Below are 13,832 nucleotides of genomic sequence, written 5' to 3'. Positions count from 1 at the left end.
CCCATCTCACTTTACAGGCCAGCATGACTAAGCTGCTTCTGGTGAACCAGAGCAGTGCACGAAATGGCGTTTACCTTCCCACCAGAGGAATTTATCTACTTGCACTTTTGACATGCTTTCAAACTGCTAGGTGGGCAGGAGCAGGGACCGAGCAACAGGAGCTCACCCCGTCGCGGGGATTCGAACTGCCGACCTTCTGATCGGCAAGTCCTAGGCTCTGTGGTTCCACCCACAGCGCCACCCGCGTCCATCTACCTTAGAGACCAACTAAGTTTGTTCTGGGTATAAGCTTCCGTGTGCATGCCTGGGCAGGAATTCAAGGAAGGGCTAGAGGTCAGTGCTAATTGTAAGGGTTGAGGTGTGCGTTGAGTAGGAGCAAGATGTCTCCAGCTATTTGGGTGGAGCAGAATCTGCCTTGGCAAAGAGGGTTGGGTCAGTTAATTCTCGGGCTCCTTTCTGGTCCTGCTGTTCCCATGAATGCTATCTCTGAAGGGTGCAAAAGAGGGGATGGGAAAAGGAGATAAGGACCTGGGTAGCTCACTTGATAGATTATGAGACTCTTAATCTTGGGCTCATGGGTTCAAGCCCCACACTGGTCAAAGAAGAAAAAATCTGCATTGGAGGGAGTTGTGCTAGATCAGCCTTTGCCCACCTGTGGGTCCCCAGATGTTGTTGGACTACAACTCCCATCACTCCTAGCTAGCAATGCCAGATGTTGTTGTAGTCCAACAACATCTGGGGACCCACAGGTTGAGAACCACTGTACTAGATGAACCTTGTGGTCCGTTCTAACTCTACAATTCGCATCGGGAGGGGGGGACAAGTCAGAATGGCTGTTAGCTAATATGACAAAATGGAACTTCCAGGTTCAGATGCAGTACACCTTTGGGTACCAGATGTTGGAAGAAAAACAACAGATGTTTATGAGCTTTCCAGAGGGATGTGTCTGGCCCATCCTTTTCCAGCTTGATGGCTTCCAACTGTCACTGGACTACATCTCCCATCAGCCCTGACCACTAGCTGGTGCTGATGGGAGTTTGGGTCCAGCAATGTCTGAAATGTCACAAGTTCCCTACTCCAACTCTATGAGATCATGGAATGCCACCAGGACAAATAACTGCAGCATATTAGTGGGAGATGAGCACCACCTTCTGGCCACCATGCTTCTGGCACAGTTTCTTTCCTTTGTCAGGAATAGGTGTTGACATTCTTAACTGGTGAGATTAATATTTTCAACACAACCTTGGCCTGTAAAGCGAGATGAGCGCCGCAACCCCAGAGTCATCTGCAACTGGACTTAACTGTCAGAGGTCCTTTACCTTTACTTTATCTGTAAGCATGGACTGGAGCTTCACAGAGGCCACAATCACACCATACATTCAAAGCACCGTAATACCTCTTTAAATAGTCAGTCAAGTTTATTGCTTATAGCCAAAGGGTGCTGCAATGTATACCATGTCATTCAATAAAATATATACTAGTTTGATACAAAAACTTAAAACATTTATATTGTCAAAATGTGACCTAATCTTCACATAGCTATAGTAACTCCTTAATATACAAATTGAAACATCAAAATCCAAGGAACCTCCTATTTCCTCCTTTACTGAATTAGTTGCTTCTTTTTAGACCACATTTTATTCCTATTTCAGGCTCTGAATCAGGCTTCCTCAACCTCAGCCCTCCAGCTGTTTTTGGCCTACAACTCCCATGATCCCTAGCTAGCAGGACCAGTGGTCAGGGATGATGGGAATTGTAGTCTCAAAACATCTGGAGGGCTGAGGTTGAGGAAGTCTGCTCTAAATTATCAGAATACCTCATAATATAACATTTCACTTCCATAAATCAAGAGCTATGTTTTCCCTTTCCTACAGCTGTGTGGGGAGCAAAATACAGTGGTGCCTCACAAGACGAAAAGAATTCGTTCCGCGAGTCTTTTCGGCTTCCGATGTTTTTCGTCTTGCGAAGCATGGTCCGTCGCAACTGCGCCTCTTCAAGCGGCTTTTAAAAAAAAAGCGCAAGACGTTTTCGTCTTGCGAAGCAAGCCCATAGGGAAATTCGTCTAGCGAAGCAACGCAAAACCGAAAAACCCTTTCGTCTAGCAAGTTTTTCATCTTGTGAGGCATTCATCTTGCAGGACACCACTGTAACCCCTTCCTGTTGCATCTCAGCAATAATGAATTGAATCCAGCGCCAGCCCTACCTACTCAGAGAAGGCCCATTGAAATGAATGGGCAAGTGAAGGAAGATAGGCATTCTATGATCCATCCAGAGGAACCGAGGGCACTTGCTCTACGGAAATATTTGGTTACCCAAAAATAAAATAAAATAGGATTCTCTGTACAGGCACTGGGCCAACGGGCAAAGGATAGAAATGACTTTAAGCAAAGGGTCTTGGATATAGGAACACAAATGGCTCTTTTTTGAAATATTATGTAATTTGCTATCTTGTGCACTCATAGAAGGGAGTACCCATCAAGTGAGATTCTACGTGCATTCTCCGGATTATGATGCCCTGGGCCATATTAGCACAGTAAAAGCTGAAGTGGTACCTTGGCTCTCAAACTTAATCCGTTCCGGAAGTCCGTTCCAAAATCAAAGCGTTCCAAAACCAAGGTGCGCTTTCCCATGGAAAGTAATGCAAAATGGATTAATCCGTTCCAGACTTTTAAAAACAACCCCCAAAACAGCAATTTAACATGAATTTTACTATCTCACGAGACAGTTGATCCATAAAATGAAAGCAATAAACAATGTACTGCAGTCACACAATCAATCAGTTGGTAGCTGAACTGGGTTCCACACAGTCACAAAAGTGGAACAAAAAAGAGCCGCAAAAACACAAAATAAATAGCAAAAACAGATGGACCTCAGTGTAACACTCAAAATGGAAGTGCGGCACTCAAAACGGAGGACGTTCAGCTTCCAAAAAAAGTTCCCAAACCAGAACACTCACTTCCAGGTTTGCAATGTTAGGGTTCCAAGTTGTTTGAGTACCAAGGCATTTGAGAACCAAAGTTCCACTGTATTCTGCTTGATTAACTTGGGTTCTTTAATTTAATTCTTCCACTCTGCAAAGCACGTCATTGGAGATGACCCAATATTTTTGCTTACTCCTCCTTGACAATAAAATGAGGTTTCCTTCATCCATCTCTTGAGTATAAGCCTGTTGATTGTAATTCACATGTCTGGGGAAATGACAGAGTTATCCATCACTGCCTTGCCTCATAATTATGGCTCACACATCACTTAGCAGTTCCTCCACGTGAGTCTTACCTTCTCATTTCAGAAACACACCTCAGATAACCCAAGACACCAAACAGGCTTTCACAATGGTGCACTCTGTTCCCAACTTTCTGCATTTCCTGCATTCATTAGATGTTTTGTTATATCTGTATATGGATGGGCGTGTCTAAAAACGCAGGCGAGGAGAGCATTGTTTTTGCAATGAGCTCCTGTGGGCAGGCTTACCCTTTGGGAGGCAGCGTGGTACAGTGGTGAGGGTGTCGGACTAGGACCTGGGACAGAGATGGCTTCAAATCCCTGCTTGGCCAAGAAGCTAACTGGGTGACCTTGGACCACTCACTGTCTCTCTGCCCAGCCAAGGTTGTAGTGGAGAATGAATGCTCCATGGCCCTTCTTATATTCTTAGACGTACCGTATTTTTCACTCTATGAGAGCCCCCCCCTAAAAAGTAAGGGGAAATGTTTATATGCAATAACAGCAGCAATAATATTATTGGCCCAAAAATGGAAGCAAGAAGAGCTACCATCGATTGAAGAATGGAGGAGGAAGTTAATGGACTATGCAGAATTAGATAAACTAACAGGAAGGATTTGAAAGCGGCGAGACCAGAAATTCACAGAAGACTGGAGTAAATTTACGGACTATTTGAAAAGTAATTGTGAAGAACAAAGGTCGACGTTTGTAGGGTTGCAAGAAGTTTTGTGAGGAGTATTATTAGAAGTATTGTAAAAATGGAGAAGGGGAAGGATGATTTGTTAAGAGATGTAAAGGCAATATAAAGTTAAGAAATGCATAAGAAGTGGTTAAAATGGTGGATCATCAGAGGTGCTGATGGAAGTCCAAAAAAAATGTATAAGTGGTACATTTTATAATTTATATGTTAAAATTAATAAAAAAATATTATAAAAAAGTAAGGGGAAAGGTGTGTGCGTCTTATGGAGCGAATGCAGGCAGCTATCCCAGAAGCCAGAACTGCAAGAAGGATCACTGCGCAGCAAACCAAGGCCCAATCGCTTTCTAAATCCAGCCCGTGGACGGTCCGGGAATCAGCATGTTTTTACATGAGTAGAATGTGCCCTTTTATTTAAAATGGGCCTGTCTGGTGTTTTTACATGAGTAGAATGTGTGCTTTTATTTAAAATGCATCTCTCGGTTATTTGTGGGGCATAGCAATCCGTCCGTAGTCCGGGCCCCCACAAGGTCTGAGGAGCACTAGAACGGCCCCCTGATGAAAAAGTTTGGGTGTCAATGCCCCTCCCCCAAATGAAATAAAGACACAGGACACATTGTTTAAGTTTAATGGGCATGAAAAGGCCACAACTTTATTGATTAAAGAATTGAAGGTATTGGCCTTAGGCATTGGCTCCTATCAACTACCCGGCCTGGTGACCGGGAAGGGTTAACACAAACCGTGGGGGGTCCTGTTGAAGTACGCCAACTAGGATCCCACGGGTGTCACCGCTCGGGGGCGTGCCGGAGGCCCTTACCTTCCCAGGTTTCGGACAAGACAACACCCCCCGGAGTCCTCTACCGGACTACCCCTTACCTTGGGGGAAGGTGATGGCGTTCCTTCCCCCCCCACCATTTTCATACCACTTGAACCCCAGCCAATGCCTAACCGCCAATACGGAGGAAAGTTGTGGCGTTTGCTACGAGGTAAGCGAAAAAACCAAAAGGCCGTAAGTTCGCCAACTTGGAAAAATTCCTACCAGGCCCCTTGCGGCGACCAACCGAAGTCCATAGCAAGGTCATATCTACCTATGTCTACCTAAACTCAAGGGTGGGTGGGATGGGAAAAACCTCTCAGCTGGCCAGGGGTAAAGAGGGCAGTCCCTGGGCGTGCCCGGCCTTAAATACCCTAGGCCACACCTCCCCAGTCCGCCGATTGGCGGGCAGGTGGCGAGCACGCCCAGGGATTCCCCCAGTTCTCGCGGGGGCAAAGCTCAGCCCCCGCGCGTGAGGGAGGAGGGGCCGGACCGCAACCCCCTCTCCTCCCGAAGGGTCGGAAATGGCTTTGCTGAACCCTGCCTTAGAAGCATGGTAGAAAAGTCAAGGTCAGCTGGGAGATTGGTGTTCCGGGATTCCCCTAAAAATCAGCACTGCTCGAGGTCAACTGGGAGATCTGGTTCAGGCCAGGAAACAGGAAGTCTTTCTTCACCTCATGTGCTGTTAATTACAACTTGCAAAACTCTCTGGCACAAGGCGCAGCGACAGCCACTGCCTTCAGTGACTCTGGTCTGGCTCCATTTAAGGCTGGTCTCTCTGTTTGGGGGCACAAGCTGCCTGTTTCAATCAGCCCTGTGTTTTCAGTGATGAGGACTGGAATCTCCCTTTATTTTTAGATAGGAGGCTGCATCCTAAATCCCTCTGAACTCCCCCCCCCCCAAGCTGAGATGAAGTTCGCCCACATTCTCCTGAATCAAGTTCTCCGATAAGCCTCCCCCACAATTGCATGACTCTTCCTCCCTCGAGCAAACCAGTCACTCGAGTCTCATACCTGTTTGCCATTGGGTGGACACCTAAATGCTTAATCTCACTATAATATCCTGCTCATCAACCTGGAATGTTTACTCAACACCTCCAAACAATGCCAACCTCTTCCTGGGTCCAGAGAGGGACATCAAAGGGGGAATCTCTCAACAGTTGCTCCTAAGATGCTCATTCTTGCTAATTTTACCCAGATTCTAAATTCAGCCCAAATTCCATTTTTTTCAAATAATAATATTTTACTTTGTTTTCCATATAGAAAATTACATTTGTTACTCAACAACTATATTCCAATTCAGAAAAACTAGTTACTCCCCCCATCACCCAGTTTTGATGTTTATAATCCAAACTGCATACAATTGCATTTTAAGGTTCCGTCTTATCTTATTTCATCCTTTCTAACATGTTTCTTAATATATTCTGCTGTTTTCTTGCACTTCAATCCCCGCTATGGTGTTCGCATATGAGAAATAACTTTTTATATGGACCAGAAATGGTTTCCCGTCTTCTTTAAAAGATTCTAAATTTGTATCTTTTATTGGTGATGTCCATTTTGCCCTCGCAACGTATGCCAGTACACTTCCGAGCACAATTCAAAGTGTTGGTGCTGACCTTTAAAACCCTAAACAGCCTCAAACTAGTATACCTGAAGGAGTGTCTCCACCCTCATCATTCTGCCCGGACCACTGAGGTCCAGCGCTAAGGGCCTTCTGGCAGTTCCCTCACGGTTAGAAATGAAGTTACAGGGAACCAGGCAGAGGGCCTTCTCAGTGGTGACACCCGCCCTGTGGAATGCCCTCCCACCAGATGTCAAGGAAATAAAAAAACTATCTGACTTTTAGAAGACATCTAAAGGTGGTCCTGTTTAGGGAAGTTTTTAATGTTTGATGTTTTATTGTGTTTTTAATATTCTGTTTGGAGCTGCCCAGAGTGACTGGGGAAACCCAGCCAGATGGGCAGGGTATAATTTATTATTATTATTATTATTATTATTATTATTATTAACCATTCTTCCTTTGAGTGTGTTCTCACCTCCTTCCATTTCTGAATCTTTGCCACTGTAGTCACATATATCTATAAATACCGTTAAGTCTTTCTTGAGATTTTGCTGTCTAGAAGGATTCTGGCCTCCTGGGAAAAGTCACTTTAATTTTTTTCTTTAATTTCAATGGATATCATGTCCCATATATTCAGCCCAAACTCCAAAGCAAACCCTAAATGCATCCACACATATCTGTCCCTCCATCTGCTCTTGGTGTGATTGACATGAGCAAACTCACTTATGCTGGAAGGGAGGGTGGTAAATTACATCTGCAGAGCACCGTCGCCATGGAATGATCTGTATGTCTGTGGAAGTAGAGAATGTTTCATTAAGATTGACAGCAAGCCCTTAACAGACAGTGTCCTGAGCCCACAGAAGATTGAATCCAGATTAAAATCTTCAGCATTGTGCATATGTCCTAAGAGCACAGCTGCTGGATCTGACCAAAGACCTCTCTAGCCCAGAATCCTGTTCTCACAGTGGCCAAACAGATGAGCAGATAGGAAGCCCTTAAGCTTCAAGATATTTTTTTCTGAATAATTAAGATGGCTTTCTATTGTCTTTGTTTTATTCATAAATCTGTTTTGACTGAAGGGATTAAAATATGCAGTTCTGCTGTATCTTACAAAGGTCTACTATTTTTCTTTGCTTTGCTGTCATCAGCGACAGGTGACCATGGAAGCAGGAAGAAATATCAGAAGAAGTTCAGTAGCTCACTGGTAAAGTATCTGTTTTGCATGCAGAAGGTGCCAGCTTCAATCTCCAGGACTTTGGGATGTCCAAAGGACCAGAACAGATTGTTATTGTATGTGACAACAGCTTCACAGATGCTTCTAGCCCAGAGATGGGAGGAAGAGTCAACCCCAACTGGAGAAGAATGGCAAACCAAGATGGTGGACTATGCCGAAATGGCAAAATTAACTGGGAAGCTCGGAAATCAAGAAGACAAGAACTTTTGTTTTGAGAAAAAAGAATGGGGAAAAAATTATAATTTATTTACGAGACGATTACAAGCAGGTCAAAATATTGGCAGGATTCTAATCACACTTGCAAAGAAACGAAAATTATGGATAAATTAGAAGGGAAAAATTTGGATTGTATTGATATGCAGTTGTAAATATTGTCATATGGACCCGTGGAAGGGACGAGGGGAAGTCAGGAGATTCAGAGCATAGCTGTCAACCTTTCCCTTTTTTTAAGGGAAATTCCCTTATTCCGAATAGGATTCCTCACAAGAAAAGGGGAAAATTGACAGCTATGATTCAGAGTCATCTCGATATTTGGATTCTGAATTGTTGTTTGTTGTATGTTTATATTTATTTAAAAGTTTAAACATACAACAAACAACAATTTGGTATGTCCCATGCCTGAAATCCTGGACAGCCATTGCCACTCAGTGTAAACAATCCTGAGCTAGATAAAGTTTGGCCACCACTGCTGTAGACAATGCAGAGCCAACCAATGATCTGACTCAGAGGAAGGCAGATCTTCCTACCTTCCTCACTGTGACCTTTATAGGTTGCATAAGAAGACTGCATTTCCTGTTTCCATTTCATTAAATGAAAACTTCAGCTGCACACACCATTATGCCTTCCTCACAGCTCCAATGATCTCATTGTAGTCCTGTTAAAGGGACAGTTCCAGCAGTCTATGGGTGTCATTTCCTTCCTTGTGACAGTGTCATAATAGTAGATAATCTAAGGCGACACATGGGCCATCATTGCTGTGAATCATCAGGAGTGATTTTTCTGTTACTAGTATAGTGGTACTCAGTGCTTTTTTCCTGGGGGTACGCAGGGGTACACACACCCCTAAACATTTTGTGAATCTTTGTACTTTTGTTCATTTACTGGTTTTATTTCCCACTGATTTGAACTATAAAATGGTGATTTTTCTTGAGTCAAAATGAGAGTACCCCTCAACATATATTTTTTTGGGGGGGAGCACTGGTGGAACTACTAGCCTCAAACCTGTGTCAGTAGCTTGAAAACCACAGAGTTATAATAGAACAAGTTAATGTTTAAATGATCATGTTTTTACACTTTCTGTGTTTCGTTTTAATGGGTCTGTGACCATATAATAAATGGCTGAATCATTACAAGCCGTTCAGCAGTAGAATGGACTATGTAAGACTTGCCTTCACTGGAGGTTTCTAAACAGAAGTTGCAAAGTCATATATCAGGGATTTTTTTAGCTGTGATTCCTGCATTGCTGGGGTTTCAAAAAGATGACCCCTGTGACCTCTTCCGGCTCTACAAAACTATGATTGAATGAAGGAGCAATAAGATTTTGACTAGGGATTATGGGAGGGCACATATGTTGTGTTCTATGATAATGCTTTTGTGTATATTTGTTTTTAACCGGGTTGTGGATTTTAGTTTTATTTGTTCACGGATTGGAGAGCTTTTCGATCGAATGGTTTACACATCTTATCATACACATACAGTGGTACCTCGGGTTACATACGCTTCAGGTTACATACACTTCAGGTTACAGACTCCGCTAACCCAGAAATAGTACCTCGGGTTAAGAACTTTGCTTCAGGATAAGAACAGAAATCGTGCTCCGGCGGCGTGGCTGCAGCAGGAGGCCCCATTAGCTAAAGTGGTGCTTCAGGTTAAGAACAGTTTCAGGTTAAGAACGGACCTCCGGAACGAAGGACTTAACCTGAGGTACCACTGTACTACAGCCAATTGGATGGTCTTTTAGACTAATTCCAGGAGGACAAGGGGTTCATCGGTGCCTACCAGACATAAAACAGAAAGCCCATTGGATCATAAGGATGTCCCTGCTGGATCATCTAGGCCCATCTAACCTAACAGCCAGGTCTCTCAGTAAACTATTAAATTCTACTAGGAAAGCGACAGGTAGAGCATGAATGGGAGAGCCCCTTCTCTCATTGTTAAGTCATAAGATAATAAAACCAACCAGAGATGGAAAGAAGACCAAGTACTTACCAGAGAAGAATGGCAGAAGTTGATGGACGATGCAGAAATCAGGATGGCCAAAATTTCAATAAGGAATAGGGAAAATTTATAGCATCTTAAAGACCATTGTAAACAGTTAAAATCATTAGTAAGGATTGGAATATCACTTGTAGTTTAAGGGTGACTTCCGGATGCAATGGAGATGTAAAAGATTTGGACTATCATAAACGATGCAGAAGGAAATGATAAATGACAGGACCCACAAAGGAGAGGGTGTAAAGCCAGGAGATTCCATGGAATCCTGTTTTTATTATTTATGTTTGAGATATCTCTATGAAATTTTGATTTGAAAAACAAAATAAATAAATAAAATTTAAAAAGAGAGAGAATAAAACCAATTTCGCTGCTGGGTCAATGACCAATCTAGTCCAGAATCCTGTCCTTACAGTGACCAATCAAATGATCACAATGGGAAGCCCACAAGCATCAATTCTTCCTACTGATGATTCCCAGTGACTGGTATTATGATCAGGCATACAGCATATAATAGTGGGAGAACATAGCTCTCAGGGCTGGGAGCCGCTGCTGGTCTGATCTCCACTAGCTTGTTGAATCCCCTTTTAAAGCCATACAAGTTGGTGGCCATCACTGTAGAGATGAAAGACACAACTTCTGGAAATCCTGCAGACTCCTGTCAGGCCAGTGTGCATGGACTACAGAATAGCTCAGTCGGTAAAGCATGAAGCCCCTGATCCAAGGGTCATGGGTTCAAGCCCCATATTAGGCAAACATTTCCTGTATTACAGGGTATTGGACTAGATGACCCTCCTAGTGCCTTCCAGTCCTACAATTCTATGATAGCGAAGGTGAGTAATCGAATGTGTACATAATGCCATTTTGGTTCATTGTAGCCATAACTGAATTTCCACGGAATGTGCATGAGCTCTGCACACACCAAGTGATCTCATAAGAGAGAGAAACACCCCTGGTTTCCCCACCTTGGGACTCATATGGGGTGTGTCCAGCGATCATTGCCCAGGTGACACAAGGACAACACGACTGAGACCCAAATGGATGGAGACATAATCCCTTGTTGGAAATTCTGTCTGCAATGCCATGAGTCAAAGCGAAGGTTGCACAGCTCCAACTAATTAAGAAAGAGATTGGTACAAAATGCATAGGAAAAGAAAACAAATAAGCATTGGCTGGGCCATGGCTCAATCGACAGGAGGGGTTGGCTAAGGAATAGTATAAAAAGGTGTCCTGGATGGGAGGCTGACATTCACAACAGCTGCACTTCCAGAGATCTCTTTGGTGAACTAGGTAAGTCAGTCTCTCTGTCTCTGTCTCTGTCTCTGTCTCTGTCTCTGTCTCTGTCTCTGTCTCTGTCTCTGTCTCTGTCTCTGTCTCTGTCTCTGTCTCTGTCCCTCCCTCCCTCCCTTGTCCTCCTTTCAGGCAGTGGTGACTGGTGCCCATTGGGACTGGCATGGTGGAAGGCCTTAGAAGCAATCTGGTTCCCTCCAATGCTGCTGGACTCCAGCTCTCACCATTCTCCTAACAACTCTCAGCACTCTTAACAAACTTCAGCTCCAGTAATTATTTGGGGGAAGCCATGACTATTTAAAGTTGTTTCTTGGGGCCTTAAATGTATGGTCTGCATGTGGTCTTGGGAGCAATCTGTTGCCCGCCAATGTTCCCATGAGCCGCAAGCATGGCCAATGTTCAGGGGTGCTGGGCGTTGCCATCCAACAACATCTAGAAGACACCACACTGGTTACTCCTGGATTAGTGTGAGAGAGATGTTGGATAATTTCCATGCTGACTGGTGGGGCAGGAGGCAAGGAGCCCAACAGCAGGGTTGTTGTGAGAATAAAATGGGGCAGGGGAGGGTCATTAATATCCATGCCTTGTGTGGCTCCCAGGACGAAAGTTGGGATGCAAATGCATTCAGAAATTAACCAATTATACAAGAGTAAGCCCAGATCTGCCTTCTGTTTCCTTCAGGTTTGCTTTGACAGCCAAGAAAGATGTGCTCCCGTCAGGACAAAGACCAATGCTACAAGCAGGAGAAAGAGGAAGGGTCCTGCTGTGGTGGACGGAGGTCTTCCACCAGTGAGGACCGAGGCTCCTGCTGTCTGGGACGGAGAAACAGCGGAGGGTGTCATGGCAATCGTGGTTCATCCGGCTGTCATGGGAAGCAACAAGAGCAGCAGCAGCAGAAGCAGCAGGTCTTCCAAGTGCCATCTCAGCAGCTGAAGTAACACCAAGGAGAATTCCTAGAAGGGCCTAATTCTGCAGGAATTAGGTGGAATCATTTCAACACCAGTTGCTGAGCACTTGAGACACTCTCAATACGTTCTGTCAGCTTTATCCCTGCAACAAATTCCACCACCCCAATGCTCCAAATTCTCAGCTGCCTCTTCTCCTCTTCAAAGGGGAACATCTCCTGTGACATTTGAAGCATTAGAAGAGCAAGGGGAGACCTCCAGCTATTTCTATTTGCTCTTCATTTGCACACATGGGAGAATAAATAATAAACAATTAATAATAATGAACTCCTGAGCTTTGATTTCTTTTAAACTTTTTAATTTTAAGAAACTCTGCATTTCATCCAAAGAATCATCCATTTCAATCCCGTGAATGACCAATGTCAATGTCATGTTGATGTAGGTTCATAGGAAGTCACATTCTCCTGAAACAGAGCCTTAGTCATCTAGCTCAGTATTGCATACATTGATTATTGCGTACATTCTTGTGTACAGTGGCTCTCCAGGGATTCAGGTAAAGGAGGCAGTGATGCTTCCCAATTTCAGTTGCTGGGAATCCCAGGAAGGAAGAGTGCTCTTGCATAGCCTCCAACATTTCTCTGATGAAAATAGGGAGGTCCTATTTCTATTGTTATCATCATCATCATCATCATCATCATCATCAATATTCCACCCATCTGACTCACTTGTGAGTCACTATGGACAGCTTCCAACATAAAAAATAAATAAACTTCAGTATACGTGGTTTCCTTCAGTTGTCTTATAAATGTTGTATAGTGACTTATCTCTTTGGTTCAGGGGTTGGATAATTCCATACCTTCAAACATTTCTACAATGAAAATAAGGATGTCCTAAGGAAAAGTGGGACATTCCGGGATCAAATCAGAAACCAGGAGAGCTTCTGTAAATCCAGAACTGTCTCTGGAAAATAGGGACACTTGGAGGGTCTACTCCTGTGGTTTTTGCACTGTGAAAATAGGATATTGAATGAGATGCCTCATTGGCCCGATCTATCATGATTCTTCTTTTGTTCTTATGGAAATGCCTGGTATTGAACCTGGAAGATTGTTTGCTTGCAAGAAGTGCTCAAAAGATACATAGAAGACACTATCTAATCTTCTGAAGGACTCCACTCTGTATTTGTGTAGGGTTTCTTCTCCTGATGATAACCCGCAAGGCAGCAGGAATGGCTTTCTCCTCAGGGTTCACTTCCAAAGCCTTTCTCACGAATGAGTATAACCACAAGGCAGGAGAGATTTGGATCACAGTTTTCCTTCTCCTAGATGAACTACCTTCTGAATATGATGAGCCCCGTCTGCCCCCATGCCACTGTATAAGACAGTAATATAAAAATATCAGAGCAACTAATGGTAAATGATTACAAGCAAGCAACAGTAAGGGTCACAGCTTAGTGGCAGAGCATACAGGAAGTGCCAGGTACAGTCCTGGCATTTCCAGATAGGGCTGTGAAAAGCTCCCTGCCTAAAACCCCAAAGACTCAATGCCCTTTCAGTGTGTTTAACACCGGGATAGATGTACCAGTGGTCTGACTCTGTAGAAAACAGCCTCCTGTGTAAACCAGCTTTTTATTCAAGAACACCAGGACTGAAATCTCACTTTATTTTTAGGCTAAGGACCATAGCACTGTGGCAGAGCAGTAATATAAAGGCATAGCTGTCAACCGTCTCTTATTTGGCGGGAAACTCCCTTATCCCAGTGCCGTTTCCTGCTGCTGTTCCGGATTGATGATGTCCCTTAAATTTCCCAGGTTTCATGCTCACCCGGCTCAGGAGGGAAGAAGCGGCTCGCCCGCCGTGCGAGAGAGAGAGAGAGCGCACACGAGCTGCCGCAACTGCCTCATGC

General features: G+C 44.0%; 1 long non-coding RNA gene across 1 annotated transcript; it reads left to right on the top strand.

Annotated features, from left to right (window-relative positions):
• The first annotated feature begins 10,095 nt into the window (after positions 1-10,095).
• Positions 10,096-12,257, top strand: LOC309521505. Its single transcript, XR_014214692.1, has 2 exons — positions 10,096-11,025; positions 11,707-12,257. It is a non-coding gene; the product is annotated as an uncharacterized lncRNA (long non-coding RNA).
• The last annotated feature ends 1,575 nt before the right edge of the window (positions 12,258-13,832 follow it).

Source organism: Podarcis vaucheri, assembly GCF_965113315.1.
Source record: "Podarcis vaucheri genome assembly, chromosome: 16".
Taxonomy (NCBI): domain Eukaryota; kingdom Metazoa; phylum Chordata; class Lepidosauria; order Squamata; family Lacertidae; genus Podarcis; species Podarcis vaucheri.
Note: the sequence above shows the minus strand (reverse complement) of the source record. Positions and strands in the feature narration are given on the sequence as shown.